Below are 16348 nucleotides of genomic sequence, written 5' to 3'. Positions count from 1 at the left end.
TGCAGATTTTCGTGTGAACATGTGTTCGACTCATAGCAAGTAAATACCAAGGCACACTACTGCTGGATCTTATAAGACTTTTTGATATGAAAGAAACTGCCAAACTGTCTCAGTGGCTGTACTGAGGCCAGTGGTTAAGACACCACATGAAATACCTGCATCCCATATCTGAGTGCTGGGTCTCAATCTTAAGTACAGAAAGAGCAGGTGATGGCTCAAGCACTTGCCACCCACATGGAAGACCCAGATAGAGTTCCTGTGTCCTGGCTTCAGCCTGGCCCAGCCCTGAGGCATTTGGAAAGTGAATAAATGAGATATCTCCTTCTCTCTCTCTCCTCTTTCCTTTCCTTTCCTTTCCTTTCCTTTCCTGTCCTGTCCTGTCCTGTCCTTTAACAGGCAGAGTTAGACAGTAAAAGAGAGACAGAGAAAGGTCTTCCTTCCATTGGTTCACCCCCAAAATGGCCGCTACAGCGGATCTGAAGCCAGGAGCCAGGTGCTTCTCCTGGTCTCCCATGCAGGTGCAGGGCCCAAGCACTTGGGCCATCCTCTACTGCCTTCCTGGGCCACAGCAGAGTGCTGAACTGGAAGAGGAGCAACCGGGATGAGAACCTGGGGTGCCGGTGTCACAGGCGGAGGATTAGCCTAGTGAGCTGTGGCGCCGGTCTCTCCTTTCAAATAAGAAAAAAAAAATTTAAAACTTTAAAGCAACAAACAAAGTGGCTATGTCATATTGTGTTCCCACCAGCAATGAATGAAAATTCTTTTTGCTCCTCCACAGCACTTGTCAGTGTTTTGGAATGTACTCATTCTTGTAGGTGTGTAGTGGCATCTCATTATTTTGTTAATGTTTTCCCAGTATAAAGGAACTTTAATATTTAAATTTTAATGTAGTGATACTAAATACTGGTGATATATATAGCCAAATGAATGTTATTACAATAAAAATAATTTGAGCATAGCAATTGAAGTTATCTTGTGGTTCACCAGTAAGTCCCGTTGTTCCCTTGTAGAATAACTGACACACTAGTCCAGATTCACATCCCCTGTGCTGTAATGACTCTATATCTCAGTTTCCTCTGCTCTAGAATGAACAATACCTACAGTGAAAACAATTAAATGACCTGTGTGTATTCCTATAAAGCTTTCAACAGAGAGCCTGGCACAATATTGACATCTTAGCAGGTTTTGCTTATTATTATTAACCTTTTGCCATTGTTTTACCAGTGGTTTGTAGAGGCTGTTAGGGGCAGCCAAACCACTCAGATCCCATATATCTCTGACTCTACACAGATTCTTTTAGGCTTCTGAGGCCAGCATCTGTACTGTATTTTTTTTTTTTTTTTACAGATTTTATTTATTTACTTTAAAGTCAGAGTTACACAGAGAGAGGAGAGGCAGAGAGGTCTTCCATCTGCTGGTTCACTCCCCAGCACTTCAGGCCAGGGTGTTAACCCACTGTTCCACTGCGCCAGCCCTGTGGACTTATTTTGAGGTAAAGGGGAAAAAAAAAAAAAAAAAAACCCAGACTGTAAATCACTGATTCTCAATAGAAATAGTGTCATATTAACCTGCCAGCTTAAGTTGTAAAGTTTATGACAAATCACAGCATATATTCCCTGTCACTTCAAAGATAGCAGATTACAGTCTTCAGAAATGTCCACGAAAGCCCGGGCTTTCTTTTCCTGGTATCAGGGACATGTCTGTTTTGGAACTGCCAAGGTGCCACCTACACTGATTGTCATTAAAGAGCATTTCAGGAATAGGAAACAAGAGGTGGAAAGGCCTTTGTTGGTGGGGGCATATATATAACAGAGTTGTAAGAAGTAAGTGAGGTTACATCTGTGGCTGTTACTTGGAATAAGAGAGCCCTATCCCCCAACAGTAGTTTTTGTTACTACTAGTAACATGGAAGCATGAGCCTATCAAAGAGGGATAGAATGAAAATGCCAGGGAAAGGTTCTGATCTTAAACAGGCTGCATTCAGCAGGGATTTTCTGAAGCTGTATGTAGAGCTGCAGTATGCAGTGTGCCTAGTTCAGTCTAAAGAGAGACCTCATCTATCTTGGACAAGGGGAGGGGATTTGCCCAAGATTTCATAAACCGGTAATTGAAGACTATACTGGACCAAGGCCATCTAGCTCTAAAGAACATCACCTAGCTCCAACGCCATGCTTCTATGGAGCTAATAGAGATGTTAAAAATATGACACTAGGTGCCAGCACTGTGGCATTAACAGGTAAAGCCACCACCTGTGGCACCAGCATCCCATGTGAGTGCTGATTTGAGTCCTGGCTGCTCCACCTCTGATGCAACTCCCTGCTAATGCACCTGGGAAAACAGCAGAAGATGGTCCAAGTACTTGGGCCCCTACCCCCATGTGGGAGACCCAGATGAAACTCCTGGCTCCTGCCATCAGCCTAGCCCAGTCCTGGCTGTTGCAGCCATTTAGGGAGTGAACAGTGGATGGAAGATTCTCTTTCTCTCTCTGTGTAAGTAAATCTTCAAAAACAAAAACCAACCCAAAAAGAAAAAAAACACGACATCATGTGAGCATTTGGCCTAGTGGTTAAGATGCTGCTTGGGGCACCATCCCATATTGGAGTGCTGAGTCCCGGTTCCACTTTGGGTTCCAGTCTGCTAGGGGGCACCCTGGGAGGCAGCAGTGATGACTCAAGTGGTTGGGTCCCTGCCACTCACTTGAGAGACATGAATTGAGTTTCCAGCTTCTAGATTTGACCCTGGCTATTGCAGGCATTTAGGGAGTGAACCAGAGGATGGAAGTGTACTATTTCTTTGTCTCTGTCTCTTAAATAAATAAAAAGTTAAAGAATAACACCTAATGTAATTCTCCAGCTATTAGTCTTCATTTGAAGGGGCTGGCTTGCAAAACGTGTTTGCAAACTATAGAAATGATCCCTGAAAGTATAGTCTTGGGCTGGCTTTCAAAACGTGTTTGCCGATTTTTCTAAGATTGTCACATCTCCCCAGTAAGCAAAACACATGTGGTTTTCTTTTCCTCACAAAGGTCTTATCAGGGCCTGTGCCACAGCTCACTAGGCTAATCCTCCGCCTGTGGTGCTGGCACTCCAGGTTCTAGTCCCAGTTGGGGCGCCGGATTCTGTCCCGGTTGCTCCTCTTCCAGTCCAGAACTCTTCTGTGGCCCGGGAAGGCAGTGGAGGATGGCCCAAGTGCTTGGGCCCTGCACCCGCATGGGAGACCAGGAGGAGACACCTGGCTCCTGGCTTCGGATCCGCTGTAGCGGTCATTTTGGGGGTGAACCAATGGAAAGAAGACCTTTATCTCTGTCTCTCTCTCTCACTGTCTAACTCTGCCTGGAAAAAAAAAAAGGCCTTATCAGGAATTTTTTTTTCAAATTTTTAGTTTTATATTTCATTTATGTGAAAAGCTGGGAGAGAGAGACAGAAAGAGACCTCCTACCATCTGGTCCACTACCAAAATGCCCACAACAGCCAGGATCCAGGAACTTCATCTGGGTCTCCCGTGTGGATGGCAGGAACCTAAGTACTTGAGCCACCACCTGCTGCTGACAGGGTGTCCTTTAGCAGAAAGCTGGAATCAGGGGTGGATCCAGGACTCAAACCTAGGCCCTCTGATACGGGATGTGGGAAATCCTAAATGGCATCTTATAAAAAAAAAAATTCAGTTCAGTTCTTGTTAGAGCTTTTATTTAGTTATCATTTATCAATTATTTGAAAGGCTGATAGAGCAGTACAGAGACAGAGAGAGAAACAGAGATATCTTCCATCTGCTGGTTCACTCCTCACATGTCCTCAACAGCTAGGGCTGGGCCAGGCTAAACCCAGGAGCCAGGAACTCAGTCCTGGTCTCTCACATGGGTGGCAGGGACTCAAGCACTTGGGCCATTGTCTGCTGCCTCCCAGTTGGGAAGCTGGAATCAGACGTGGAGCTGCATCTCGAATCCAGGAACTCCAGTATGGGATGTGGGCATCCCCAAGAGCATTAACCACGTGCCTAATGCCCACCCCTAAGTGGAGGGTTTTTTGTTTGTTTGTTTTTTAATATCTTTTTTTTTTCTAACCTAACAGACAGGTTCTCTAAAAGCAGGTTAGTGTCCTCGTACATTTCAGAGCTTGTCTTCAGCCCAGAGTTTCAGTGTTTGGGCTCTTTTTCTTAAAATTACTCTAAGCTAAAGTTTCTTCTTTGTTGGTCTTAAAGGGATCTGTTTCTCTTTCTTTTTTGAAACATAACAGAGCTTGTGACTCTAGTGCTACAGTCATTTTCCTCAGGAGCTCTCACATGTAGGTTTGTTTTCATCTACTAAGACCCTTTCTGTGCTATGGCCAAGGCTGGAGACTAAGTAGCAACTCAGTAGGAGTCCTTCTCCCTGTCTGGAGAGGCAGGAACGAAGATCAGGTAATCACCCAAAGGAAAATAAAACCACAGCCGTGATAGGTGCTGCAAAGGAGAGGTCTACATGTGTGAGGATCAGAGGTTCCAAGATCTAAAGAAATAAAAATAGTTAACAATGGAAAGAGGATAAGGAAGAACATTTCTTTCTTTTTTTTTTTTTTTTTTTAATGGGAGAGCAGAGAACAGATGTGAGCTGAAATGGATGGTGGGAGAGGCAGAGGGGAAGCCAAGACCTGCAGGCAGGACTTTGTTAAGAGATGGTCACAGGTTTGACCTTGATCCTGACAGTAGGGAGATGCCGCTGAAGTATTCAGTGGAGTAGAGTTAAGTTGGTAACATCAAGAACTGAGGCTTTACCCTCTTAGCAAGCCAACAAGTGATCTGATACAGTTTTGTGGGTGCTGGAAGAAGATAATAGACCCCTGGGTTAGAGAGAAAGGACACGTTATCACTCCTGCAATAACAATAAAGTATTGTCATTTTTACACCTGAATCCCAGTTCCTACAGAGTGATGTGAAAGGCCAAGTAATGCCTGCCTACTCTGGGTTGCCTGATGGGCCAAGAGCTTAACAAACTCAAGCTTAGGGAACCTGAGTCTTGTAGAATGGACTGTAAACCTTCCTGATCTTTATGCCACAGGAAAGACATATTCTTTCTTCATAGATTTGAGAGACTAAGAGCTTCCGTCTGCTTGTTCTCTCCCCAAATGCCTGAAACTGATGGGGCTGGGCCATTTGAAGCTAGGAGCCTTGAACTCAATATGGATCTCTCCCATATGAGTGGCAGAGAACCAGGTACTTGAGTTGTCACCTGCTGCCTCCCAGGGTATACATTAGCAGGAAGGAGCTGGTACTCAAACCCTTGCACTCATATATGACATTTGGGTGTGCCAAGGGTTGTTATTTATTTATTTTTAGAAGACTTACTTCAGGGCTGGTGCTGTGGCATAGGGGATAGAACCGGGACTAGAACCAGCATCCATATTGGATGCCGGTGCCGCAGGCAGAGGTTTAACCAAGTGAGCCACAGCACTGGCCCGAACCAGGCATTCTAACATGGATGTGGACCTCCCAAACAGCAGCTTAACCAGCTGCACCACAGTCTCCATTCCTCTTAATAAACAAGAGAAATCTCATTTAACCTAGTTTTGGGGGTAAGGGGTGGTATAAGAGAAAGTGTGAAACCTTTCAGAATCACTGAGATATGTTATATTATTATTAAGAACAATATGGCACTTATTTATATATATTTTTTCTTTTAAATACTAAGGCTAAAGGAAACAACTAAAGGGGCTGGTGTTGCAGGGCAGCAGGTTTGACCACCCTGTGTGAGGCCAGCATCCCATATGACCATCAGCTGAAGTTCAGGCTACTCTACTTCCAATCCAGCTCGCTGTTGAGGTCCAGGAAAAGCAGGGAAGGATGGCCGAAGTGTTTGGCCTCCTGCACCCTTGTGGGAGACCCAGATGGGGTTCTGGGCTCCTGGCTTAGGCCTGGCCCAGCTCCAGTCTTTGTGAGCATTTGGGGAGCGAACTAGTGGATGGAAGATTGCTTTCTCAGTCTCTTTCTCTCTCCTCTCTCTGTAACTCTGCCTTTCAAAAAAATAATAAGTCTTCATTTAAAAACCAGCTAAAAATGAACTGTGATCTCTCTCTAGATAGAAAAATTGAAAACTATAAGGCTGAAAACTGAAACAGTACAAGAATGTACAAAATTACTGTTAAAAGCACATCCCAGCGAAGCATTTTTACAATACCCCGCCTATTAGCTTCAAAGCTCAGAATCTTCACTGTAAAGAAGAAAAGCCACCCACCGAGGTCGCGGTCGGGTTTCAGATTAATTTGACGCTCGGGGCCACACCCTCCACCTTGAACTGTCGTTAGCGGCAGAGACAGTCGCTCCTGATTGGCTGTCGCGCCTGTCAGATGCTAATCGGGCTCCTGCAGGTTTAGTTCTTTTTCCCATTTTTAATGTAGCGTCGGAAGTGTTGGGAATGCGGTTTGGAAGCTGTCTCTGAAGCAGCCCTTCAGGAGTGCGTCTGTGGAGACTTTGTAAAGGGAGATCAGCGCGGACACTGTCTCGCCATCGCTTACAAGTGCGTGGCGTGCGCGGGCCCGGCGGAGGCGGCGGGGTGTGGGTCAAGACTATACTTTCAGGGATCATTTCTATAGTTCGCTACTAGAGAAGTTTCTCTGAACGTGTAGAGCACCGGAAACCACGAGGAGGAGGCGCAGCGTCGTCCCCTGAGCGTGAAGCCGGCTCTTGGTGCCGCCTCGCTGCGGCCGCCATTTGCCATTGATGATCGTTCTCGTCTCCCTCCGGGGAGCGAGAGGGGGAGGACGCAGTCTGAGTGGTTCCCGTCTTTAAATCTGGTATCTAAGGAAAGTTTGGTGCTTGTTTTCCATTTATATACTAGTACCACTATTTTAGGTTTAGTGGTGCTATGTAAGAACTTAAACGACTCCACTTTTCACAGGGTTGTTTGCTAATGTGTTTGGGGAATTAGTGCAAGAAGGCACAAGTCCACTCCTTGCAGCTGAGGTTGTTTTTTTTTTTTTTTAATTTCCTTATATGGTCAGCGTTCCTTTCTGGGAATCATTATGCTGTGATTTTACTCCTTAGTATTTTGAGCAGGACTTAGACAATGTAAATCTCTTTTTTTTTTTTTTTTTTTTTTTTGAGCAAAGACACATCCTTTATTCCAAGATAAATACAGAGCTCAATTAGTATTCCCCACCAACATCACAAGGGAGGGGGACTAGACAGCATTCAGGTGTGATGATGTCAAATCTAATGGGTACAGGAACTGCTAAGATCAAGGTCTAGAATATTAGCCCTAGACTTAAGTGAGGGTTTATCACTCTTAACCTCTTCGAGGCTGTGTCAGATTCCATAGCCGAAATAGATAGCAAACCCAATCAGCATCCAGATCCCAAATCCGGCCCAGGTTACAGCAATGTCTCATTGCTCCTTAGGGCACCACTCAGATTCCTTTGTTTCCTCTTCAACCTCTGCAGCACTGCAGCTCCTGCCCACTTCTCTCCGTAGGGGTTTACTTCTGTCCAGTCCGTTTTTTAAGTCATTCCCACAACTTTGTCTCTAGGCCAAACCCTGAGTCCTTACTGTAGGTTATGTGCCTGGGGATGAGGACTCACAATAAAGAGAATGGAAAAGAATTAGTACTCAAGGCTGTGTAGCTTTTGAAGAACCTTTAAGATTCTCTCAGCCTCTTATTGGTTCTGTCCGACATTTTAAATATATTTTATTTTTATTTGTCAGGCAAAGAGAGGGTTTGCATTAGTAGAAAGAGCAGTGTCCAGAGCTTTTTTGTTTTAATACAATTAAATTTTTTTTTTTTTTTTTGACAGGCAGAGTGGACAGTGAGAGAGAGAGACAGAGAGAAAGGTCTTCCTTTTGCCGTTGGTTCACCCTCCAATGGCCGCCGCGGCCGGCGCGCTGCGGCCGGCGCACTGCGCTGATCCGATGGCAGGAGCCAGGAGCCAGGTGCTTTTCCTGGTCTCCCATGGGGTGCAGGGCCCAAGCACCTGGGCCATCCTCCACTGCACTCCCTGGCCACAGCAGAGAGCTGGCCTGGAAGGGGGCAACTGGGACAGAATCCGGCGCCCCAACCGGGACTAGAACCTGGTGTGCCGGCGCCACTAGGCGGAGGATTAGCCTAGTGAGCCGCGGCGCTGGCCACAATTAAATTATTTTTAAAGCTTTTATTTATTTATTTGAAAGCAGATATTTATTTATTTATTTGGGGCCGGCATTATGGCATAGTAGGTTAATCTGCTGCCTGCAATGGCCAGCATCCCATATAGGTGCTGGTTCATGTCCCAGGTGCTCCACTTCCAATCCAGCTCCCTGTTCCTGGCCTCAGCCTGGCCCAGCCGAGGCTATTGCTGCCATCTGGGGAGTAAACTAGTGGATGGAAGATCTCTTTCTCTTTCAAATAAATAAATAAATCTTAAAAAAAGATTTATTTATTTATTTATTTGAAAGGCTAAGTTAGAGAGAGGGAGAGAGATCTTCATCCACTGGTTTACTCCCCAGACAGCCATAAATGGCCAGAGCTGGGCCAGGCTGAAGCCAGGAGTCTGGAACTCCACATTGCACAGGTGGGTGGCAGGGCCCAAGCACTTGGGCCATCTTCTGCTGTTTTCACAGGCACATTCACGGGGAATCGGATAGGAAGTGGAGCATCCAGGAGTCCAACCAGCACTGCTACAGGAAGCCTGCATCACAGGCAGCAGCTTTACCTTCTGTTCCAAAATGCTGACCCTTGTCCAGAGCTTTAGTCAGCCAAAGGTGATGAGTTAACTAAACCTGTGGCCTAGTCTAAGTTTTTGTTTTGTTTGCTATGCCCTAACACAGGCTGCTGTGGTCTGTCTCACATATGCCTTGCAGCAGCCTCAAAACTGGGCTCCACTACTTCAAACCTCTCAGCGGCTCCCCTTCAAACTTAAAATCCAGACACCCCTATCCTGGCCTTGTCTTGGCCTCCAAAACCCACCTGTGTCTGGTACATCCCTGCCCTTCCCCTCAACTCCTCAAACCATATGCTCTCTATCACTGTCTTAGTGTTGCTGGGACACACCACCTTGTTTCCTGCATCTGGCCTTTGCATTAATTGCTTTCTCTGCTTAAGATATGTTTTTCTCTGATTATCAGGCAGCTACCTATTTTTTTAACCACTAAAGTCTTGGCTTAAATGTAATCTTCAAAGAGAGCTTCCATAAGCACTCAGACCTGAAGTAGCTACTGAGTCCCTCTCTGTGTCACTGCTGTTGGAATTTTCTGTGTGCCTCACTAGCTTGCATTCTCTTGTATATTTGCTATTGTCTTTCTCTCTTACTGGAAGGTGAGCTCTGTGTGTAACGACCTTTATGTATCTGTGCCCTCTGCCTCTGTGTACTCCTTACCTAGAAAGAGAAGCAAATAGAAAAGCTAGATCACGGTCAAGATCTTAATTTCTGGTGCCTGACCTACCATCTATATGACTTTAGGCAAGTTATGTAATCTTTCAGCACCTCAGTTTCCTCATCTGTAAAACTGCGATGATTCATCATTGTATTTACTTCATCTGTAACACACTTAAAATGATGCTGGTATGTGACAGGCCATTAATAAATAGTAGGTAATATTGCTATAGTTGGCACTCAAGTATTTGTTCAGTGCAGAAATAATGTCAAATCCATGAAACTTTTTAAAGATTTTATTTATTTGAAGGAGTGACAGCAGTCTTCCATCTACTGGTTCAATTTCCAAATGCCTGCAACAGCCAGGGCTGATCCAGGCCAGAACTAGGAATCCAATACTCTGTCCAGGTTTCCCACATGGGTGGCAGGGACCCAAGTACTTGGGCCACCATATGCTGCTTTTGTGAGTACATCAGCAGGGAACTGGATCAGAAGAGGAGCAACCAGGACTCAAACCAGCATTCTAGTATGGGATGTTTGCCTCTCAAGTGGTGGCTTAACTCTGCACCACAATGCCCACCCCTGAGATTTATTTATATACTTATTTTTTTTTAATGATTTATTTTATTTATTTGAAAGACAGAGTTACAGAGAGAGGCAGAGACAGAGAGAGGTCTTCCATCCGCTGGTTCACTCCCCAAGTGGCCGCAATGGCTGGAGCTGCTCCAATCTGTAGCCAGGAGCCAAGAGCTTCTTCCGGGCCTCCCATGTGGGTGCAGGGGCCCAAGAACTTGGACCATCCTCTGCTGCTTTCCCAGGCCATAAAAGAGAGCTGGATCGGAAGAGCAGCAACCGGGATTAGAACCGGCGCCCACATGGGATGCCAGCACTTCAGGTCAGGGCTTTAACCCGCTGTGCCACAGCACCGGCCCTTTACTTTTTAATTGCATAAATCATTTTACTACAAGGATCAAAAGTTACATGGTCAAATGTGACCCCTTAAGACTGATTTTCATGTGTACTGTCAACTTTATCAAAATCATCAATGCTCCCAGAATATTTACCATATTGAAAAAACAATTTAATGCTACCGAAAAGTGATGTTGGGACCAGCATTGTGGAATAATGAGTAAAGCTGCTGCCAGCAATACTGGCGTTCCCTGTGGGCACCAGTTCAAGTTCTGGCTGCTCCACTTCCGATCCAACTCTGTGCTGTAGCCTGGGAAAGCAGTAGAAAATGACCCAGGTCCTTAGGCCCCTGGAAGACCCGGAAAGAGGCTCCTGGCTCCAGGTCAGCGCAGCTCCAGCCATTGTGACCATTTAGGGAGTGAAACAGCAGATGGGAGACCTCTTTCTCTGTCTCTGCCTCTCTGTGACTCTGCCTTTCAAATAAATAAATCTTTAAAAAAAAAAAAAAGATGAGGGCTGTGATTGGCTGTTACCCAGCATTATGTTACTTAGCATGGCTGTTTAAAAAACCCATTTTCATTTAAAAAGTTAAAATGCATTGTTAAATGATAGTATTAAAAAAAATGGTACTGCAAAGTCTGTTGACCTATTTATTTTCCCTGAAGACATGCTTTGGGGGAGTGGACCAAACAGAGGTGACAAGGTCCAGCCTAAGGCTATACTTTCAGGAATCACTTCTGTAGTTTGCTACTGGAGAGGTTTCCCTGAACATGTAGAGCACTGATAGGCCATGAGGAGGCACAGCATCTCTCCATAAGCGTGAAGTCTGCTCACGTTTGCTCTTGTTTGTCTGCCTATGGGGAGCAAGGAGGGGAGGGCACAGGTTTCCCTCGGAAGAATAGTAAGGATTTTTTTTTTTAAATTTATTTACTTATTTGAAATTCGGAGTTACACAGAGAAGGAGAGGCAGAGAGAGAGAGAGGTCTTCCATCTGCTGGTTCACTCCCCAGTTGGCCACAACGGCCTGAGCTGTGCTGATCTGAAGCCAGGAGCCAGGAGCTTCCTCCGGGTCTCCCATGTGGGTGCAGAGGCCCAAAGACTTGGGCTGTCTTCTATTGCTTTCCCAGGCCCTAGCAGAGAGCTGGATCGGAAGTGGAGCATCTGGGACTCGAACTGGCGCCCATAGGGATGCTGGCACTGCAGACGGCGGCTTTACCCACTGTGCCACAGCTCCAGCCCCAAGTAGTAAGGATTCTGAGTCCAGTCCCCAGCATTATCCTGTCGGTACAGTCTAAATGTTTGTGTTGGTCATGTGGTGCTAATTGGCTGGGAGCTGGGTTAGAAGTGAAACAGCTGGGACTCCTACTGGTGTCCACATGGGTCTGGGTCTGCTCTCTTCAATATTTTTATTTAATTAATTCTTTGTTTCGTCTGTATTCAGATGCATGATTAGGAGTGATAATGACAGCTTTCTCCAGTTCCGGGCAGTGAGGCTGAGGAATTAGAACAGGAGAATGACTGCAAAACCAAAGTGTGTCTCCTACACACAGCCCCCACCCTTTTGAAAGGCAGAGTGATGTAGGAGCTGAGGCAGGCTAAAACCTGGAACCTGGAACTCCATCCAGGTTTTCCACTTGGATAGCAGGGACCTAAGTAGTTGGACCATCATCCGGTTCCTCCCTAGGCACAGTAGCAGGAAGCTTAATTTGAAGCACTCTGATATGAGATGCGGGTGTTCTAAGAGGAAGCCTAACCCTCAGCACACGACTTCTGACACCAGATATTTGGGGATTGTTTTCCTGCCACAACACAATCTCCTGGATTTGCCAGCTGGGTATTTGCCAATTCAGTGCACGCCTAATGGTCTGTATCTGGAGGAGGCAGCAAGATCCCACTGGTTGGGGTCTAGATCCCATAAAACTGACTGCCTTCAGATGTCACAAGTGGTAGGTTGTTGCTTATGCTTCTCACAACTGGCTAGAAGTTGAGTTTCCACAACCCTGTCCTACGGTTGAGTGTCTCACAGACTCAGGGAAATACTTTTATATTTATTTATCCATTATTATTATTATTTTTAAAATTTATTTATTTGAAAGAGTTATACAGAGAGAGAAGGAGAGGCTGAGATAGAGCGAGGTCTTCCATTCCCTGGTTCACTCCCCAGTTGGCCGCAACAGCCAGAGCTGAGCTGATCTGAAGCCAGGAGCCAGGAGCTTCTTCCAGGTCTCATGCTAGGTGCAGGGGCCCAAGCACTTTGGCCATCTTCTACTGCTTTCCCAGGCCATAGCAGAGAGCTGGATTGGAAGTGAAGCAACCGGGTCTCGAACTGGCACCTATATGGGACGCTGGCACTGCGGGCTGCAGCTTTACTTGCTACGCCACAGTGCTGGCCCCACAAATAACCTTTCCAATTAGCAAGTTGCTTATTCCAAGAATTCTTCTGTGGACCAATGGACTGAGTGTGTGGTCCAGTTTTCTCCAAGTCCTCTGCCAGGCTGCTTGCAGATACATAAAAATGTGGATCGTTTCACGAATTGTGTGTCATGTTTGCACATGAGTCATGCTAATCTCTGTATGGTTCCAAAGCAAGCACTTGTGTTTGTTTTTGGTGTGTATATTGGGGGGGGGGGACTTCCTAATTAGGCATGATTGATTAGATCACTGACCACTCTAAATCAACTCAACCTTCAGCCCCACTTTCCTCCCAGCCCTTCCTTCCCTCTGCAGATTGTGGTGGTAAGACCAAAGACTTCAGCGCTCCAGTCATACCTTGATCTTTCCAGTGGCCATCCTGGAACTATCTAGGTGCCTCAATCCATGATTTTTATAAAAAACATCACTGCAGCGATTCCGAGGGCATTCAGAGCTGTAAATCAGGAAACAGGGACCAAGACGGAGTATATACACTTCCGAGTATCACAGAGACATTGTGGTGTAGTGCGTGGACTGCTCTGTGAACCCTATCAAATTGCTTAACTGTCCACACTTCCTTCATTCAAAAACCAGTGATAACAATAGTGCCTTTCTACTGAGGAGTTTTTGGGAAGACAGAGTTAACAGAATGGGGCCTGGCATTATTAACATTCTTATTTTTTTAAAGTTCATTTATTTATTGAAAGGCAGAGTTGCAGAAAGAGAGATAAGAGAGAGGTTCCATCTGCTGGTTCACTCCCCAGATGGCCAGGCTAGGCTGAAGCCAGGAGCAAGGAGCTTCTTTCAGGTCTCCCATGTGGATGCAGGGACCCAAGCACTTGGACCATCTTCTGCTGCTTTCCCAGGTACATTAGCAGGGAGCTCAATTGACAGTGGAGCAGCCAGGACTCGAACTGGTGCCCATATGGGATACCGGTGTCGTAGACGGCAGCTTAACCTGCTATGCCATGTTGGCACCTAACATTATTGTTAATATCAGATCTTACCTCCCAGAGGCTTGGTGACTGGGTGAGAAAGGTGATTATTAACTTCAACATTTGAATCCAAATCTTGACCATTTTGATCAGCCTTGTTTTGTCACTTCTTGGGGACTGTTTTTAGTTGCCTTTATATCAACTAGAACATGAGTAAAATGCTGGCCTACAATAATATATTTGAATGAATAAATTAATGAGTATTGCTTTATATCCAGGGCCCTCCAAATGGCATGTTCATAAGGACTGTGGCTTTCAACCTGTTTTTCTTCAGCTACCTCTGTATTACTTCAAGAATTGCTGTTCACTGCCTCTCTGCTTCCTGATTCCCAAAGAAGTCCCCCGCCCTCTTTTCAGATTGATTTATTTATTTGAAAGGCAGATTGACAGAAAGAGAGAAAAAGACAGAGAGATCTTCCATCTACTGTTTTACTTCCCAAATGCCTGCAACAGCCAGCACTGGGCCAAGAACCAGGAAGCCAGAAGCCAGGAGTTCACTCCAGGTCTCCCATGTGGGTGATAGGGATCCAATAGTTGCTGCTTTTCAGGGTGCACATTAGCAGGAAGCTGAATCAGAAGTAGAGGCAAAACTTAAAGCCAGGAACTTTGATATGGGATGTGGCCATCCTAAGCAACATTTTAACTGCTGAGCCAAATGCCTACCTCAGCAGACTATATGAATATTATACTGTACAATAAATATGTGTTCACTTGGCTCTGAAGGAAGATACTATATGTTTATATTCAAAGGATTATTATACAAATATCTTCAAAAAGCTAATTAAAGTAAATGGTAGTTTATTTTTTTACTACTTGAAAAATATTTATTTGAAAGGCAGAGTTACAGAGAGCAAGGAGAGGGAGGCATTGATAGATAGATGTCTTCCATCCACTGGTTCCTCCCTAAATAGCCACAACAGCTGCAGCTGGGTCAAGCTGAAGCCAGGAGCCAGGAGCTTCATCCTGTCTCCCATGTGGGTAGAGGGACCCAAGCATTTAGGCTGTCTTCTGCTGCTTTCCCAAGTGCTTTAGCAGGGAGCTGGATTGGAAGTGGAGTAGCCAAGACTCAAACTGGCATCCATTTGGGATGCCAGCATTGCAGGCAGTGGCTTAACCCACTGCACCACGACACTGACCCTATTTTATTTTTTAAAATTGTATTTATGTATTTATTTTAATGGCAGAGTGACAGAGAGCAAGGAGGACACACAGAGACCTTCTATCTGTTGATTGACTCCCCAAATGATTGCAGTGGCAGGGGCCCCGAGTATTTGGGCCATCTTCTGCTGCCTTCCCAGGCACATCAGCATAGAGCTGGATTGGAAGCAGAGAAGCTGGAACCCAAACTGACCCTAGGGGATGCTGGTGTGGCAAGCAGTGGCTTAACCTGCTGCACCGCAATGGCAACCCCAAGGATAAATAGTTAAGTGCTTCACTTCCATTACATGCATCTACAGGAGAGGTCCATGCTTGTCTTCCTGAGAGTAGAATCACTCCTCTTCTCTGCTCACAGGCCTGCTTGTGTAAGTGTGTACCAGCTCGACAAGGAGATATGTATCTGGCAGTTTCTATCTTTTAGGGTAGGGGAGACAGTCTCGTAGAGGGCAGAGACAAGCCACAAATAACCTGGAAGATCACAATTCCTGATCAGTAACAAATGTTAACTCACCAGGAACACTGTTCCTTCTTAGTAACCAACTGTGGTTTTGATCCTCTTTTTAAAAACTCTTGCCTCTCTTGTTACTGCAATCCATTTCTTGTAGATTTTCCTTTACCTCTTTTAAACTTTTGTCCTCAGCTTGCCACTTAAGACAGTTATGGGCCTCAGGGCTCCATCTTTTACCTTCCACTGTTTGGGAAGTATCTTTGGTGACTTATCCGCCCCCCCCCCCCCATGGCTTGAAAGTGACCAATGGTAATGTGAATGATCCCTACCTGGTCCACTTCTGTGCACTGGACACCTTTACTTGTATTCATGCTCTCCGTTCTAGGTGCTTGGCATATTGTGGGTACACAAAACCATTCATAGTCTCTGCCCTTTCGAACTTAATGAAGTTTCCTGCAGGTGGCAGGCATTAATTCAATAACCACACACAAATGTTTGCTTAAGGAGTGGGGGAAGGGTTCCCAAGACAGTGCCACTTCAACAAAGGTCTGAAGTTAAAGTTGGGGTAAGAGGTTGGAGGGAGAATCCCTGTTAGAGACAACAGTTTGTGTGAAGGTCCTGTGGAGAAGGAAGCGCAGCAGTTAAGTTGCTGCTTAGGACACCTGTATCCCATGTCGGAGTATGTTCCATCCAGAGCACCGCTTCCTAGCCAGCTTCTTGCTAATGGGAGGCAGAAGTGATTGCTCAAATACTTGCAGGGGTTACGTGGGAGACTTAATTTCCTGGCTAATGGTGGGTGTATAGCCTTGCCCTGGCTGTTGTGGGCATTTGGGGAGTGAAACAGCAGATGGAAGACCTGTTTTTCCACTTAAAAAAAAACATAAAAATGAAAAAAAGGCCCGTGTGGCTGGAATGAGGGGAAATATGAGGGGGAGTGGGATGCATCCAGAGATGAGCCAGACAACAGAGGGAGTTGTAAGTTTGGAGACTTTTGTCTATAACCCAAAAGATGAGAACTGAAGCTTACAGCAAGGGAATAATAGTGTCTTGCTTGTTTAAACACAGACAAGTCATATTTAAAATAAAAATTCCTTCATTTGGAAACAAAATCC

At 45.5% G+C, this 16348-nt stretch overlaps 1 protein-coding gene, 1 non-coding gene and 2 pseudogenes across 8 annotated transcripts in view; 3 read left to right on the top strand and 1 right to left on the bottom strand.

The window, feature by feature from the left end:
* The window catches only part of TEX14 (testis expressed 14, intercellular bridge forming factor), a 140088-nt gene that overhangs the window by 31872 nt on the left and 91868 nt on the right, over positions 1-16348 (top strand). The window lies entirely within an intron of this gene.
* LOC127484576 (small nucleolar RNA U3) lies at positions 6533-6747 on the top strand. Its single transcript, XR_007911630.3, has one exon. It is a non-coding gene; the product is annotated as a small nucleolar RNA U3 (small nucleolar RNA).
* Positions 10936-11102, top strand: LOC127484579 (small nucleolar RNA U3; annotated as a pseudogene).
* On the bottom strand, positions 12735-12818 carry LOC149121174 (U6 spliceosomal RNA; annotated as a pseudogene).

This window comes from Oryctolagus cuniculus, chromosome 17 (genome assembly GCF_051225735.1).
Source record: "Oryctolagus cuniculus isolate XC-2025 breed Fujian yellow rabbit chromosome 17, ASM5122573v1, whole genome shotgun sequence".
NCBI classification, from domain to species: Eukaryota; Metazoa; Chordata; class Mammalia; order Lagomorpha; family Leporidae; genus Oryctolagus; species Oryctolagus cuniculus.
Note: the sequence above shows the minus strand (reverse complement) of the source record. Positions and strands in the feature narration are given on the sequence as shown.